The sequence below is a fragment of the Chrysochloris asiatica genome, unplaced genomic scaffold, assembly GCF_000296735.1.
Source record: "Chrysochloris asiatica unplaced genomic scaffold, ChrAsi1.0 scaffold00012, whole genome shotgun sequence".
NCBI lineage: Eukaryota > Metazoa > Chordata > Mammalia > Afrosoricida > Chrysochloridae > Chrysochloris > Chrysochloris asiatica.
In genome coordinates, this window is record NW_006408530.1 from 1994164 (window position 1) to 2005490 (window position 11327).

Here is an 11327-nt window from a genome sequence, read left to right on the forward strand (position 1 = left end):
TGCTACATTCTGAGAAAAGTTGTAATATGACCTTAAAACACATATAATGGAAAGAAGTAGTCAAAACAATACTCATATGTAAAGAGCAAATTTGAGAATGGAGTGGTCTTGGATTTTTAGAAAGCCATTACTGTTTCTTAAGTAAAAAATTGTAGTGAAACAACAGCAAAGAATGAAATATTTCTCGTTGTATGTATATCTTTCAAGTATCCAATGAAACCATTCTAAAATTAAACCATATACTGGAAAGCTTAGATATATTCTAGAAAATCCTGAATTAACTAGATTATGATAATGTTTTATTCTTTTTTAAAGTTTTAGAACATTTTTATTTTTTGCTACTCTTTTCTCTGACTTATCACTGTGTGAAAGGTTCATTATTCATAAATTATATTCTTTAAGTTGAAAGACTCATTATTCATCAATTATATTCTTTAAGTTGAAAATCTGGCATACTTTTTTATATTTAGAAGAATAGAAACTTAACTAGCAATGAAGATCACTATTGTTAGTAGGTATATCATGAAGGCTTATTCAATGTAAAAGTATAGATTTTATTTATTATCTTGGATATCACAGTTGCCATTTTGTACCTGACAGTGGTTTTGGACACTATTCTTTTGTCAGTACTGTAGTGTATTGTGTGTTGCTGTGATGCTGGAAGCTATGCCATTGGTATTTCAAATATCAGCAGGGTCACCTATGGGAGACAGATTTTAGTGGAATTTCCAGACTAAGAATGACCCAATGATCTACTTCCAAAAAAAAAAAAAAAAAATTGACCAGTGAAAATATAACTAACAATGGAACATTTTCTGATATAGGTAGAAAGAAGAGCCACTCAGGTTGGAAGGCATTTTAAAATACAAGTGGGGAAGAGTTGCCTGCTTTACGCAGAGTTGACCTTGATGAGTGAAACTTACAGGGTCTTCATAATTGATGTGACATAACTCACAATGAGAAGAAACAGTTACAAACATCAATTAATAATCAAATAGAGGAATCTATGAAGTCTGAATCTAGGAAAACTGTAAGTAATCCAAAATAACATGTTTATCAGAGACATTAGTGAGCTGAAATAGATTGGTATTGACCATTTTGAATCAGACCATCATATGATATACTATGACAGATTTAAAAGGAATAGTGTCATATTATTTCACAATCCTGAAGTATAATGCTGCCAATGATAGGATAATATCCATCTGCCTATAAGAAGACCAGTTAGCAGGATTATTACCTAAATGTATATGCCAACCATGCCCCAGAAACTCTATTCTGAGTTGCTATAAGTCATAATTAACTCAGTAGCAGTTAACAACCACAGTAACCATCAACCACTAATGCCAACTTCTGCAGTCTGTGATTGATCAAACATAAAATCAAAATGCTTTGACAATTACCAATAATTGGTATGTAAACATTGGAAACAAAGAAGCATCAGTTTCTAGGAAATCTGGCCTTGGTAATGGAAATGATACTAGAGATTTATTACAGAATATTGCAAGACTTATAGCTTAGTCATTACAAATACAGTTAAATCAAATTTATTATACCTGTGGGAAAAACAATAGATAAACTCAATACCATCAGTCAGAACAAGGTCAGGGGCCAACTGCAGAATAGATCAAATGCTCATATGCAAGTTCAAATTGAAGTTGAATAAAGCAAAATGTCCAAAAGAGCCAAAAATACAACCTTGAGTACATCCTACCTGAATTTAGAGACCATCTCAAAAATAGATTTGATACATTGAACACTGATGACTGAAGACTGGATGTGTTGTGTAGGGACATTGAGGACACAACACATGAAGAAACCAAAAGAAAGAAAAGACCACAATAGACGTCAGACAAGAACTTTGTCTAGAAACTTGCTCTAGAATGTAGAGAAACTAAAGCAAAGGAAAAAACCATAAAGTAAAGGAGCTGAAAATACTATTTTTAAGGTCAGCTCTAGAAGACAGCTTTCTGCTCCCGTAAAGATTTACAGCCTCAGAAACCCTGTACAGGGTCGTTATGAGTTGGAACAGATTCCGCGGCACATAACAACAACAACTAGAAGACACAGTAAAGCATTGAAATGAAATGTGCAAAAACCTGGAGTTACAAAACCAAAGGGAAGAAAATGCTCAACATTTCTCAAGCTGACAGAACTAAATAAATAATTCAAGAGTTTAGTTGCAATATTGAAGGATTCTAAGGGAAAACAAAATATTGAACAACACAGGAAGCATTAAAAGAAGATGGAAGGAAAATACAGAGTGTTTGTACCAAAAGGAACTGGTCTACATCCAATCATTTCAGGAGGTAGCATATGATCATGAACCGATGGTATTAAAGGAAGAAGTCCAGGCAGCACTGAAGGCAATGGGAGAAAAGAAAGATCAATTTACAGAATATTGATTGAGCAGTTTCAACAAATGAGTGCAGTGCTGGAGGTGCTCATTTGTCTATGCCATGAAATTTAGAAGACAGCTACTTGGCCAACTAAATATAAGAGATCCATATCCAGGCCTATTTCAAAGTAAGATGATCCAACAGAATGAAGAGTTAACTAACATTATCTTTTGCAGGTAAATTTTTACTGACGAGAATTAAAAAGCACTTGCAACACTACATCAACCAGGAATTGCCAGAAATCCAAGGCACATTCAGAAGAGAAAGTGGAATGAGATATATCACTGGTGATATCAAACAGATCTTAGCTGAAAGCAGAGAATACTTGAAAGATGTTCACCTGTGTTTTATTGACTACACAAAGGTATTTAACTGTTTGGATCACAAAAATTTATGGATACCATTGCAAAGAACAGGAATCCGAGGACACTTAATTGTGCTCGTGTGGAACTAGTACATAGACCAAGAGGTGGTTGTTCAAACTGAAAAGGGCTGGAAATCAAGAAAGATGTGTGTCAGAGTACTTATTCAATCTGTGATTGAGCAAATAATCAGAGAAGCTTGATTATATGAAGAAGAATGAGTCACTAGGATTGGAGGAAAACTCATTAACAATCTGTTATATGCAGATGACACAATCTTTCTTGCTGAAAGCAAAGAGGACCTGAAGCACTTACTGATGAAAATCCAAGACTGCAACCTTCATTATGGAAAACAAAAATCCTCAAAACTAGGCCAATAGATAGTATCATGATAAAAGGAGAAAAGATCATTTCAAAAATTCAATTTTATTTGGATCCATAATCAATACCCATAGAAGCAGCAGTCAGGAAGTCAAATGACATATTGCTTTATGCAGATCTTTTGCAAAAGATCCTTAGAATGTTATAGAGCAGAGATGTCACTTTAAAACTTAGATGCACCTGGACCAAGCCATGGTATTTTCAATTGTCTCATATACATGTGAAATCTGGACAAGGAATAAGGAACACCAAATAAAAATTGATGCCTTAGAATTATGATGTTGGCAAAAAAATATTAAGCAAACCATGGACTACAATAAGAATGAAATCTGTATTGGGAGGAGTATATCCAGAATTCTCTTTAGAAGTGAGAATAGCGACATTCGTCTCACATACTTTGGATATGCTATCAGGATGGAACAGTTTCTGGAGAAGGACATCATTTTTGGTAAAGTCGAGTGTCCATGAAAAAGGAGAAGACCCTCAGCAAGATGGATTAACAAGGTGGCTGCAAAAATGTGCTCAAACATTGGAAGAGGTCTGAGGAAGATTCAGTGTTTCATTCTGTTATACTTTCTGAGTCAGAACCAACTTGGCAGCACCTATCAACAACATCAGGTGGCTTTGATGCAAATGGTTGACATGCTTGGCAGCTAACCAAAAGGTTAGTGGTTGGAACCCACCTTGAAGCACCTAGGAAGAAAGACCTGGAGATCCACTTCCAAAAAATCTAAATTAAAAACTGTATGGAGCATAGTTTTACTTTGACACACATGGAGTCGCCATAATTTGAAATCAACCAATGCCAAACGTGGTAGAGATTCTACATTCTCAACAAGTCTGGAAATGAAACACTTATCAGCTTGACATCTTTTTACTGTGCCATAGGAATAGTTCAAGTACCCATAAAAGTTGTCGTCATCTCAGCAACTGCAACAAGGGGAGCTTTCTAAAAATATTGTTTAATATACAATAGCAGTGAAAGAAAGTATTTATATAATTTTTTAAATAACGCTTTAGGATAAGATTAAATTAATTGCTTGACCAGATCTTCCATAAAAGTTTCTGGTTATACATCCACATTTTAGTAATTATAATTTCTCATAGGCCATATAAGAAGAAAACTACCTTTTATTCTTTAGTCATTTCTGTATTAAAAAGCAGCAGCTTACAAACAGAGTAAAATAAAGACTTAGTGTTAAGGTGAGACAATGATTATGTTCAGATTTTGTTTAAAATATTTCAATAAAGCCAATTTTAAACATTATGCAGGGTGTAGAATATTATTTTTGCACATTTAGGAAACATCATACCTAGTTACAGCTTTAGAAGAGTATTTAAACACAAGAACGAGAATACCTGCTGGTGGCATTATGGTTCCTTATCACCCAACTATGAGCTTGAGGACCACAGGTTGTGCCAGGCTGAATAGAACAATGCAACCTTTTCAAAACCCATAATAATAGTGGTCTATGTTTGCTTGTACCTTTGTAAAACTGTGGTTGATAGCTTATTAATCAAAACTTTACAAATTACATACAAAATATGCCTGGAGGATAAGTTAATCATTTAGAGGCACTTACTTTATTTACGTCATCCTCAATTCTTTCTCTAAGAGGCTGTGTTCATTAACTAAACATGCTCCAGTTGAATTTGAACCTCAAGACCTTGGAAAAGTAATACATTTTTGATCTAGGAAATCAGTAGCTTATCAGATGGTACCACATGCTCAAATGGCTAGGAGGACCTCACAGTGGCAGAGACAGAAGGTTGATGAGGTTTTCTGCCATTGAAAGCCAAACTGGTTGTGATAATTGACCGACTCTCCCGTTCCTTCCTCCTTTCATGTAGCTGACCTGTCTTGTCTTAGTAAAGGTTTTTAAAACTTTAATTAGGTGTTATGGTTATAGAGACAGAATAGAACAAAAGTCTGCTGTGATCAAACCAAACCTTTCTGTTTTTCACACCAGACCTTAGATTGGGATGTTTTATTTGGCAGGTACAGGCTGGCAGAAGAACTGATATAAATGAGCTAGAAAGGGATATAAGCAGGTTCAGGGAGCAATCTAAATTAAAAAAAGGAATTCATGGCAAAAAGCTTTGTCTGTCTCCGTGTGCTGCGTCGTTGGAGCACATATGGCTCTTTATATCAGTCTGCCCTATAACAAAGCCAGTGTTTATTCTGGCTGATTCTTAGAAAAAAACATGAGCTGCAGAGTCCAAGCACCAGGGACTGTATCGAGATGTTAATTATAATAGTACAGTTCTTAGACTGTTTTTCTTAATTTTTTTTCTTTCTTAGAGGATTTTATATTTATTTAAAAATAAGTTGTCTTTTATTTTTTAATGGAAAGACAATGCCTTTACTGAAATAAATTTCACGGCAAAACCCCATTAATATTATAAGCACATTAAATATTATTAAATATGAGAATATTATACCATATTAGAATTATGGTTTCAAATATTTTGATACATGGTAATGATTTTGGTGTAAAAGAATACATTAGTCTAAGAAAGGAGAAAAATATATTAATTTGGTTGCCCAGAAACTTAAAAATTTCTCCTTTTAAGTGATCCATCATTTTTTTAAAAGTTTTTTTTTTTTGTTTATGTTTTTGAGTGTTTGTTTTCAGTTTAGTTAGGGGTTATTGTTGTTGTTAAGTACCGTCGAGTCGATTCTGACCCATAGCGGCCCTGTATAGGGTTTCCAAGGAGAAGCTGGTGAGCTTGAACCGCCGACCTTGCAGTTCAAACGACTTTGCAGTCTGGAGCATTAACCCACAGCGCCACACCAGGTTAGATCAGTTGAATGACATTGTTTTGCATTATTTTAGGATTTTAAAATATTACCCTGTTTTCAAATGCAAATATCATCCTTTGGTAGGAGAGGAATGGGTTACGAGTTATATATAGACCAAAACTAATATCTAAACCAAAGATCTAGTCCAAATTGGACTGTTTCTTTTTTAATGGAATTAATTGATTTACTCTGAGTCTTTGAGATATGGAGACAGATTAATGATTTCAAGAAATTTAGAAAGTATCTCAATCTAGATGAGGAAAGAAAGAAGTTAAGTCTGTTACTGCCTACCAAGCTGTTAATCAAAGGCATAGCTATCACATTGTTGTTGGTTTGTTGTGTTGTTAAGTCAGTTCCGAGTAACAGCGACCTTGTATAGAGTTTCCACAGTGACTGGTGGTTTTGAACAGCTGACCTTTATGTTAGCAACCCAATGCTTATCCTATGATGGTCGTGGTGGTGGTTATGTGCCATGGAGTTCATTCCAACTCATAAAAGACCCCATACAGAGTTTCCGAGGCTGTAAATCTTTTTGGGAGCAGAAAACCTCAGCTTTCTCCTGTGGAATAGCTGGTAGTTTCGAACTGCTAACCTTAAAGTTCGCAACCCAATTCGTAACCACTATGTTACCAGAGCTCCTTGCTTATCCTATAGTGTGCATCATAAATGAGAAAAAAAAATAACTTCTTTCACCCAAAATGTTACTTGAATACAGTCTTAAACTCCGACAATCATGCAAGGAATAAATACAGAAGAATTGTGCATCAGGTATGAGCTATTTCCTTCTGTAAATAAACCCGGAATTTACAGACAAGCAAATTTTTATCATGGTTATTGCAAAATTCTGATAAATGATTCTGATAAGTTTTTCCTTACACACCTAAATATACCTTTTGAAATAAACTAGGATCTTAGAGAAAAATTTTTACAAATTAATATGTTTTGATATATTTAATTATGAAATTTATATTACAATATATTCTTTATATATCCAATTTCTAATGAAAGTAGAGTGATCTTTATAAAGATGATCTAAATTAAATAACAACTGAATATTTGCCATTAATTTTTGTTGTGTTATTAAATGCTATCTAGTCGGTTTTGAATCATAGAGACCCTCTGTAGTGTTTCTGAGGGACAATTGATGTGTTGGAACTGCTGACCTTATAGTTCACAGTCCAATGCTGATTCACAGTGCCATACCAGAAGGATCTATACTTTGATGTGAAGATATTCTCTTTTACTAATGCTAAAAGCAATATTTCTTTTATCTGGTAAATAATTTCTGAACTGGTATTATTGCTCAATTTCACAGATAACCAGATTTACAGAAGCATTATGCCACAATTGTTGTTGTTAAGTGCCTTCGAGTCAGTTCTGACCCATAGTGACCCTGAATAGGGTTTCTGAGGAGCAGCTGGTAAGCTTGAACCACCTACATACAGTGTTGCAGTGCATGATTTGCCAATGTTACCATTTTAAGAAGAACAAACAAATCTGTCTTGGTTGAAATAAAGTCAGAATGCTTCTTAGAAGCAAGGATGGCGAACCATGGTCTCTTATTCTTTGGATGTAATATCAGGAGGTACCATTCCCTTGAGAAGAACATCATGTGTGTGAAAACGAAGGGTTAGCGAAGAACTCCAGCAAGTTGGATTTGCGCAATGGCAGCAACTACCCACAGGTTTAAACGTAATAACAATTGTGAGGATGGTGCATGACTGGGCAAGGTTTTGTTTTGTTGTACATAGGGTTGCTATAAGCCAGAACTAACTCTACAGCACTAAACAACAACCACTATTCTTAGCTATTCACTCTCAGGTGCTATTTTATGATTTGCTGTTCAAAATACTGCCATATATATTTAGCTTTCTAAACTAAGTTAGTTGTTTGAAAACATAGACCCAAATTCAATAGGCATATTTGGGAAGCCATGAGATGTTACCATAAAATCTATGAAGAAAAATAGAAAAAGACCATACAGACAACTCTTACTAATTTTCTCACTAGAAATGCTTACTCATGCTCAGGAATAATACATATGCATGTGGTTATGAAAAAGTAAAAGTAAAAAGCTTGTGTCATAAGGAAATTTTTTTGTTATTCTGGAACATTCCCTTTTTTGTGTGAACCTCTTGCAAACAGCCTTGACCTGGAAGAACTAGTTAAAAGATGAATAATAATAAAGAAATGAGCACAGTATCTATAATATAATAATCAAAACAGAGCTAGCACAGTATCTACAAAAAAATGAGAGAAAATATGAAAAAGAACAAGGTACAATAGTGGATGAAAGACATACACTGGAAAAGCACTGCCATACGGCAGACAAAATTTGCAACCAGAAACATTACTAAGAGCTGATCAGTGAAAATACTGAAGAATTATTTTTATAAACACGAGTTCAAAACAGAAATACAAACGCTAACTGTGGTAGCAATCAAGAAAATAAAGAAAGAGAAAAAAAATATGTGATATGAGGATAAGTCAAAAAGTATTATTAGAGTATCAGTGTTGCTAAGTGTCGCTGAGTAGGTTTTGACCCATTGCGACCCTATCTACGGTTTTTGTTGTTGTTGTTTGTTTGTTTTTATGGGAGAAGGAGCGAATGCAATGGCTAGTCTTTATTGAAATGACGAAAATCGTTTAGAGCGAGTCGGTGCAGGGGCTCAGTGGGCTGACTGGTGGGGCACCAGTTTGTAATGGGTTCCACAGTTAGGGCACCGCTGGGCATCATCTGTGTGCAGCCAAAACCAGATAAAAGCACTGTTATCTTCTTCACAGATGCAGCCCACAATTCGCTTGTTGTTGTTATTGTCATGTGCTGTGGAGTTGGTTTTGGCTCATAGCGACCCTGTACAGGGTTTCTGAGGCTATAAATCTTTACAGGAGCAGAAAGCCTCATCTTTCTCCCGTGGAACATCTGGTAGTTTCGAACTGCTGACCTTGAGGTTTGCAGTCCGATTCATAACAACTGCGCTACCAGAGCTCAGTAACGGTGATGTTGTTGTTAAGTACCGTTGAGTTGGATCTGACCCATAGCGACCCTATACAGGGTTTCCAAGGAGCGACTGGTGAGTTTCAAATCGCCGAGATGGAGGGGACTAAATTAGGGTCTTCCGTGGTGCCTGTAGCTGCCTTTGGAGCAAGCATGTTGTATGGATCCTACCCTTTCTGTGCAGTCATCCTTACCTCCCTCTCCAGCCCTGTGGTCTGTTCGTTGTCAGTAGGGACACCGCCTCCAGATGCTATCCAGCGCACGGCAGCGACCTTATTGGGACAGCAGATTCTTAAGGCCTGAGTGGCCAAAGCTCCAACTCCGTGAAGTAACCTTGAGGCCATAATGCCCGCGACATGCAGCAACACTTTCAGGAAGAGGCTTCCAAGACAGGCAGTCTGTACAGGGCTTTCGAGGAGCGGCTGGTAAACTTGAACCACCGACCTTGCTGTTCAAACCGACTTTGCAGTCCAGCTCATTAAGCCACAGCGCCACACCAGGACAGTAGCATAGGAACCTTTAATATACAAAAACAACAAAATGTGAAGCTATCATTTCTTAACATATCCTCCATCAATGTCTATACACTTCTTTAGCTTGTGTTTCCATTTCTCTAAGCCTTCCATGAAGGATTCTGTGCTCTTTGATTCAGACCCACACTAAAATGGCAATTTTGACATCTTCAAGGGACTTGGTTTGTTCTTTGAGAACAAAACAAAGTCTAGAGGGCCAAGGTAAGGATTGTACAATGGATGAGTTAAGGTTTTCCAACAAAATTTTCATATATCAGCCCTTGCAACCCTTGAAAACTGAGTAGGCTCATTATTATGATGGAAACAAAAACAACACTTGGCACAACTCTCCTGGCCTTTTCCCCACCAGTGTAGTTTTTAATTTTCTTAAAATTTCTTCATAATAAGCCCCTATGATTGTCCTGTGTCTTTCAAGAAAATCTATTGAGATTACCTCTTTGGCATCTCAAGAAATAGTTGCAATAACCTTCTGAGCTGATTTCTCAGACTTGGATTTATCTGGCCTAGCAGATTTCCCACGAAGGTCATTGTTTTGGTTGGGTCTTATTTTGGAAGGCACCTGAATGGGACTAAGACAAGTGTATTACTGAGAGAATTTTAGCAGCAGATATTCATTGACAGCAAAGATATGTTTAAATATATTTTGTTTGGAATGCACCCATGTATGTATGAACTGGAGGCCTAGTAACAATACTTTTTGATTCATCCTTGTATAAAATTTTTCTTCACTCTGAGAATGTCAGGGGATGATCACAAAAGTGCCACATTTATTGATTTGGGAGTTACAAATAAATGTTATCCTGTAAAAAAATTTGCAATATACAGAATGCAGAATACACAGAAGGAAAAGAGCTAACATATTTGATTCATGAAGATGAGAAACTAGTGAAACAAAAAATATGTTTAATTTGGAATGAGTAATATAAAATATTCTAACTTCATTATTATTTATGGTATGTAGTAAACAGATAATGTCTAATAAAATAAAGGATTAAATATATTTTATGAAGTTACAGTTATAAAAATAAGGTCTGGAACGAAATACAAATTTTTTAAATGACCAAAAACACATATACACACATATAGAGACACATATGGACTCCTGATGTGGAGCTGTATATGAGCTCTGGACTGCTAACCATAAGGTCAGTGTTCTAAACCTACCAGCTGTTTCTCAGAAAACCCTACACAGCGTTGCTGTGATTCAGAACCTACTCAAAGACACTTAACAACAAGACATGCATATATACACAGACAAGATTTAGGATTAAAATGGGTATAAAGAATGTATGTCTCAAATCAAACCCATTGCCACTGAGTCAATACTGACTCACAGGAACCTATGTGGAATTGCCCCATAGGGCTTCTTAGGCTTAAATATTTATGAGAGCAGATCATCAGAACCTTTTATCTGTAGATTTAACTAACCTTTCAATTTGCAGCAGAGCACTTAACCACTGCGCCACCTGGGTTCCTTAAATATATTCTAGTTAAATATATAAGTCTAACAGATGTAATAAAGTAGAAAATATCATATAAAATACGACTACCTACCAAAACCAATCACGTAGAAAACTGCAACTGAATTAATTTGCGTACTGAAAGGCAAGTTCACTTTCCAAAGGTATAATAAAATAAGGCCCAACTTTATGTACTATGCAAGAGATATGCCCAAAGCAAAGTAACTCAACAAAATTTTGTCACAAATGGACACATAACAAGAGTCACAATTTTGACATTAGATAATTCTGCATTTGCATACCAAAATATATTAAACTTCTCGAATAAATGCATGTATTGGAAGAGATACAGCCAGAATGCTCCTTAGAAGAAGAAATGACAAGACTTCAT

General features: G+C 35.8%; 1 pseudogene; it reads right to left on the reverse strand.

The window, feature by feature from the left end:
• Positions 1–8614: 8614 nt before the first annotated feature.
• LOC102832800 lies at positions 8615–9287 on the reverse strand (annotated as a pseudogene).
• Between the last annotated feature and the right edge of the window lie 2040 nt (positions 9288–11327).